Source organism: Rattus norvegicus, chromosome 4 (assembly GCF_036323735.1).
Source record: "Rattus norvegicus strain BN/NHsdMcwi chromosome 4, GRCr8, whole genome shotgun sequence".
Taxonomy (NCBI): Eukaryota; Metazoa; Chordata; class Mammalia; order Rodentia; family Muridae; genus Rattus; species Rattus norvegicus.
The window spans coordinates 79,882,980-79,888,751 of record NC_086022.1 but is presented as its reverse complement, the minus strand read 5'-3'; the positions used below and the strand labels follow the sequence as shown (position 1 = coordinate 79,888,751).

Sequence of the window (5,772 nt, the reverse complement as noted above, 5' to 3'; positions counted from 1 at the left end):
CAGCCCTATGACCACCTTGTCAATCTGAATGCTGTATGTATCCACTTGGAGAGAGGAGACCTAAATATATATATAAATCAACCATCAACCTACCTCTGGAGTGGAAACTTAATGGTTCTTTGGAAAGTCAGTTGTGCTGGATGGTGTCGTGCTGGAGTGTTTTCATGAGGAGGACACAGGGGAAAGAGTTAGGCAGACTCGTGAACATTTCCCCGAGGCTGGCACAGGAGAAAAGGTGTCCTGCTAAACCAAGCATGTGAGAGGACACGTGATAAAGGCTTCTTTGCTAACAACACACATATATCAGTTTGCAATTGTTCAGACTCCATAGAGAGAAACTCACCAAAAAACCTCCCGGTGGTGTGCTGCAGTTTCTTGCTGCTTCTGAGAACTCAGGCTGATTGGCAGAGTGATGTCAACTGAGACAGACGCATGTGCTGAGGCAAGACACATGGAGGACACATGTTTAGAGGGTGTCAATAGGACTCGATGGCAGTGACGGAGCCAGCTGAGCTAGCCTTGCTCACAGAGCTAGCCGTGCAACGCTTTGCTGGTCTTCACCACACTGAGAGAAGCACAGCTGAGAATTTCTCCTGGCGTCCCTCCTCGTCCCTCCTGCTGACTCCAGTTGAGGCTGAGGCCTGGCTTTCTCTGCTAGGTCGAGCCACCTCTGCTGCTTCGAGTTTGCTATCCTGACTACCGAAGTGGACTGCTGGTTATCTGTGAAGTGTTGGCCAGTGGACAGAGCTGTGCACTGAACTGCTGATTTCCAGATACCACAGAGAGGAGTTGCTCCAAAGAACCTTTCTAAACAGGTCTACCTTCCCTGTATCCTTTCGTTTCCACTACCTCTGGTGGGTGGTAGACTAAAAGAGAGGTTACGCATTTAAGAACCATCACTAAAAGTAGACTTTGGAAAAATAAAAGCTATATACCTCCTGATGTGAAAGCCTCAACAACAACAAAAAGTAAGGAAGACGACTCGCGTCGCGGCCGCGGAGACTAGAAGGATGACTCCGGATCCGGCTCGGCGCTCGCCCTCGCTCGCCATAGAGAAGACCGAGCTGATCCAGAAGGCCAAGCTGGCCGAGCAGGCCAAGCGCTACGACGACATGGCCACCTGCATGAAAGCCGTGATGGAGCAGGGCGCCGAGCTGTCCAACGAGGAGCGCAACCTGCTATCGGTGGCCTACAAGAACGTGGTCGGGGGCTGCAGGTCCGCCTGGAGGGTCATCTCGAGCATTGAGCAGAAGACCGATACCTCGGACAAGAAGTTGCAGCTGATCAAGGACTAACGGGAGAAAGTGGAGTCTGAGCTGAGGTCCATCTGCACCACGGTCCTGGAATTGTTGGATAAGTATTTAATAGCCAATGCAACTAATCCAGAGAGTAAGGTCTTCTATCTGAAAATGAAGGGAGATTATTTCCAGTATCTTGCTGAAGTCGCTTGTGGTGACGATTGAAAACAAACGATAGAAAATTCCCAAGGAGCCTACCAAGAGGCATTTGATATAAGCAAGAAAGAGATGCAACCTACACATCCGATCCGCCTGGGGCTGGCTCTTAACTTTTCTGTATTTTACTATGAGATCCTTAATAATCCCGAGCTTGCCTGCACACTGGCTAAAACGGCTTTTGATGAAGCCATCGCCGAGCTTGATACACTGAATGAAGACTCCTACAAAGACAGCACCATCATCATGCAGTTGCTTAGAGACAACTTAACATTACGGACATCAGACAGTGCAGGAGAAGAATGTGATGCAGCTGAGGGGACTGAGAACTAAAGGCATCCAGGACACCAACCTCCTTCCCCTCAAGAAAACCTTTTTACATCTCCAGTCCTTATTCCACTTGGATTTCCTCTAGCAAGGAAGCCCATTCATGTGTATGGGGTCAACCGTTTATAGTCTTTTCACACTGCAGCTTTGGGAAAACTCCATCCCTTGGTTTGTGTTGTCTCCACCTTCCTGGTGTGCAGTTATTGCTGTAGAAAAGTATCAATAGCTTCATTTCATATAAACACGAGTAACTTCCAGACACTTGTGTAGAGGACTGACAGCACATTTGGTATTTAAGTAATCTGAACCAGTTCTGCAAGTGACTGTGTTTTGTATTACTGTGAAGATAAGGAAATGGTAGTGCATTACAATTTAAAGTGATTGTAATAATAACGTCTTGATTTCTACATTCCTTTTCTGAACTTTCTTGGGGGTTTCCTTTCAGAAGCAACTTTTCCATGCTCTTCTACAAATTCCTTTTTAGTAGGAATCCAGAAGTGTTAGATTGAATGGGAAAGCGCTTAACGCATCCGGGCTTGGGGGTCACAGATTGAAATGTCTCCTGTGTCACATTCTGGAGGTTACATCTGTCTGTGACAACAGGGCGTTTCCTTATGCATTCTTCATTTGCTGCTGTTTAAGTTGACAACTTCTTCCCAATAAAGATTCACTTACACCTCCTGCCTTCGTAGCTCTGGTATTCAGTTTACCTTGTGATAGAAGTAGCATGTTGCTGCCAGAATACAAGCATTGCTTTGGGCAAATTAAAATGCATGTCCTTTCTTAATACACTAGAAAGGAGAAATAAAGTACACAAGTCCAAGTCTAGATTTTAGTACTTTGCCATGCAGATTTGTGCACATGTGAGGGGGTATCCGGTTTGTCCAGTGATTGTTCTTTAGAGAGTTGGACCATTATATTGTGTGTTTGTTAATCATTGACTGTAGTCCCAAAAAAGCCTTGTGAAAATGTTATGCCCTATGTAACAGCAGAGTAACATAAAATAAAACTACATTTTATAAAACCAAAAAAAAAAGTAAGGAACACGTCCCCTTAAGAAAGTACTGACCCCAAGGGCCAAAGAGAGCTCTGTGATTAAGAACACAAGCTGCTCTTGCAAGGGACCTTGCTTTGACTCCTACCACTCCACGTGGCAGTTCACAACCTTCTGTAACTCTAGGTTCAAGGGCTCTGATGTCCTCTTCTGGTTATCCAGGCACCAGACACTCATGTGGTGAAGAGACATGCAGGCAAGCAAAACACCCAGATACATAAAATAAAGATTAAAAAGAAGTAATGGCTGTCAACGAGAACTAGACAAAATTCTGGGTCAAGAATTCAGAAGAACGACTATAAAAAGGTTCAGAACAAATGATGCAAAACTCTTGAATGAATTCCACGAGAGCACGAACAGCTGAATTAAAAAGCAGAGTCAATACAAGATGTGAAAATAAGTTCAGCGATGGGAATACTGAAGGGAAAAGGAACGATGCAGGATTTGAAAGTGTTGAAACAAAGGCTCAGTGGGAAGCCTAGTTAACAGCGCAGACCTGTGGGAGGATGGAGCGCCAGGCTTGAAGGGGAAGAACAGGAGAGGAACGTTGGTCATGGACAGTGCGGTTTTCTGTTTTTGTTTGTTTGTTTGTTTGTTGTTTTGTTTTTTAAGTACAAAAGGAATTTGCAAGTTCTTTAAGAAACCATGCAAAGGACAAACCTTTAAATTGTGGACATAGAAGTCAAAGGTGTCGAAAATAAGACCAAGAGAGAGATTTCTCAATTCATTTTATAGTTTAAAATATTACATATACTGAACAAAGAAAATGTCCTCTGCAAGAGAGAAACAACTCACAAATAAGGGCAGGCCGCCGAGGAACAGATGGTTCCAGAAATTTGAAAAGCCGAAAGAGCATGGGATGAATTATTTCATGTTCTGGAAGACTCTAACTACCAACCCGGACTGTTATATGCAGTAAAACTATCACAACTGGTGGAGAAAGAGAAAAGGATTTCATGATAAAACCAGGAAGGTTCTGGAAGGAGTTCTTTGGACTCAGGAAAGTAATAAACACACCTAAGGAGGTAGAGAGAAGAAAAATAAAACAAAACAAAGATGATAGCACAGTAGTCAAGCAAATACTACAAGATCAATTAAATGATAACAATTAATGATACCTCTCAATATTTACTCCGAATATTAACTCCCATGTCAAAGGCACAGAGTAGAAGACGAGAATCAAAAACAGGATCTGTCTAGTTGCTGCCTCCAGCAGCAGATACTGAAGCAAACTTCAGAGTCACCGTATCCTAGGGTGAAAGGATGAAAAAGACACAAAGGAAATGGAGCTGGGAGGGAGATAAGACAGACTCCAAACTAGAGTAAGTCACCAGAGGCACAGAACGCCACTGCATGCTTTTTAGGGGAGCAACATGTACAGGACATGACAATTCTCAACACATATGCACCAAACATGTTCCCATTATAAAATACATTTATAGACTCAGATTAATCCCAATACAGTAATAGTAGATGACTTAAATATACCATTTTAACCAAAACACAGGTCATTCCAATAGGGAAAATAAACAAACAAAAAGCCTTGGAGTTAAATTCCATCCTAGATCAAATAGACTTGACAGACCTCTCCAGAACACTTCATCCAAACACTGCGGAATACACACTCTTCTCAGCAGCCCATGACATTAAGACAAAGGAAGTCTCAACAAACACAGGAAAACTAAAATACATAATTATATTCTATCCGACCACAAAGAAATAAAACCGCAAATCACAGCAAGAGAAAGTCCAGGAAACTCACAAACTCATGAGATTAAACACCACACAGCTGGATGAGGACCGGTCACTAATGAAGTCAAAACAGTTCTAAAAGTGCAGGAAAATGAGAAGGTGGCAGGAAAATGAGAAGGCGACATTGTATCCTTTGGGATACAAATAAACAGTCCTCAAGGGAACTTTGTGTCTTTAACTAACTATCTACCTTTAAAAATATCAGGGAGGTCTAAAATAAATAATGTAATGATGGAGATTAAGGACCTTGAGAAAACAAGACCATGCCAAACACAAAAGCAGTAGATAGATATATAAGTAAATAAATAAGAAAGTAAATAAATAAGAAAGATTGGGAAAGAAATCAATGCAGAAGAAATGGCTAAAGATACAATATAATCATGAAATGAAGAGTTAGAAAAATAAACAAGATTAACAAACATTTTGTCAAAACAACCAAAGGATACAAAAGACTCAAATAATTAAAACCAGAGATAAAATTGAAGGCATTAAAACAGACATCAATGAAATTTGTAAAAATTATATTGATATACTTAAAAACTTACTACACTACAAAAAAACTGCACTACATCAGAAAATCTAGGAGGAATGGCTCGTTTTCCAGATGCTTATTACCTACTAAAGCTACCATACTGAGATGTCGATGGACCCAATTTTGAGAAATTCTTGGGCACTTTTTTCATATATACATATAGTGTTCCTTTTCCTCTACATCTTGAGCCAAAGCTGTAATTTGTTCTATTTCTTTGTGGTCGAATAGAATACAATTAGGTATTTTAGTTTTCCCATGTTTGTTGAGACTTCCTTTGCCTTAATGTTAATTTTTAAAGTAATAGCTGTTTTAACAAGACTCAGAAGGTACCTCTTTGTAGGGTTTATTTTGTTTGCCGTGCTAGAACCCACACAGAGAACCACACGAGTGCCGGGCGGGAGATTTAACAGGCAGAAGTACCAGCTCTCACACAGTAGTTTTGAGATAACTTTCCCTGGCAGATAGTAAGCGTTTTTCATGTACTTGTCATGTAAGTCTTTTAAACTGTGTCTGTTCAGCCACACTTTTAATTGGATTTTTGGTTAATTTTTAGTTCCTCCTAAATCCTAGATATTAGTCTTGTCCCAGATACTTGGCAAATGTTGTCTGCTCTTCTGTAGGCTGTCCCTCCTCTTTCCCGAGCTAGGGAGAGG

General features: G+C 41.7%; 1 pseudogene; it reads left to right on the top strand.

Moving 5' to 3' along the window:
- Positions 1–962: 962 nt before the first annotated feature.
- Positions 963–2,817, top strand: Ywhaq-ps1 (tyrosine 3-monooxygenase/tryptophan 5-monooxygenase activation protein, theta, pseudogene 1; annotated as a pseudogene).
- Positions 2,818–5,772: the final 2,955 nt, after the last annotated feature.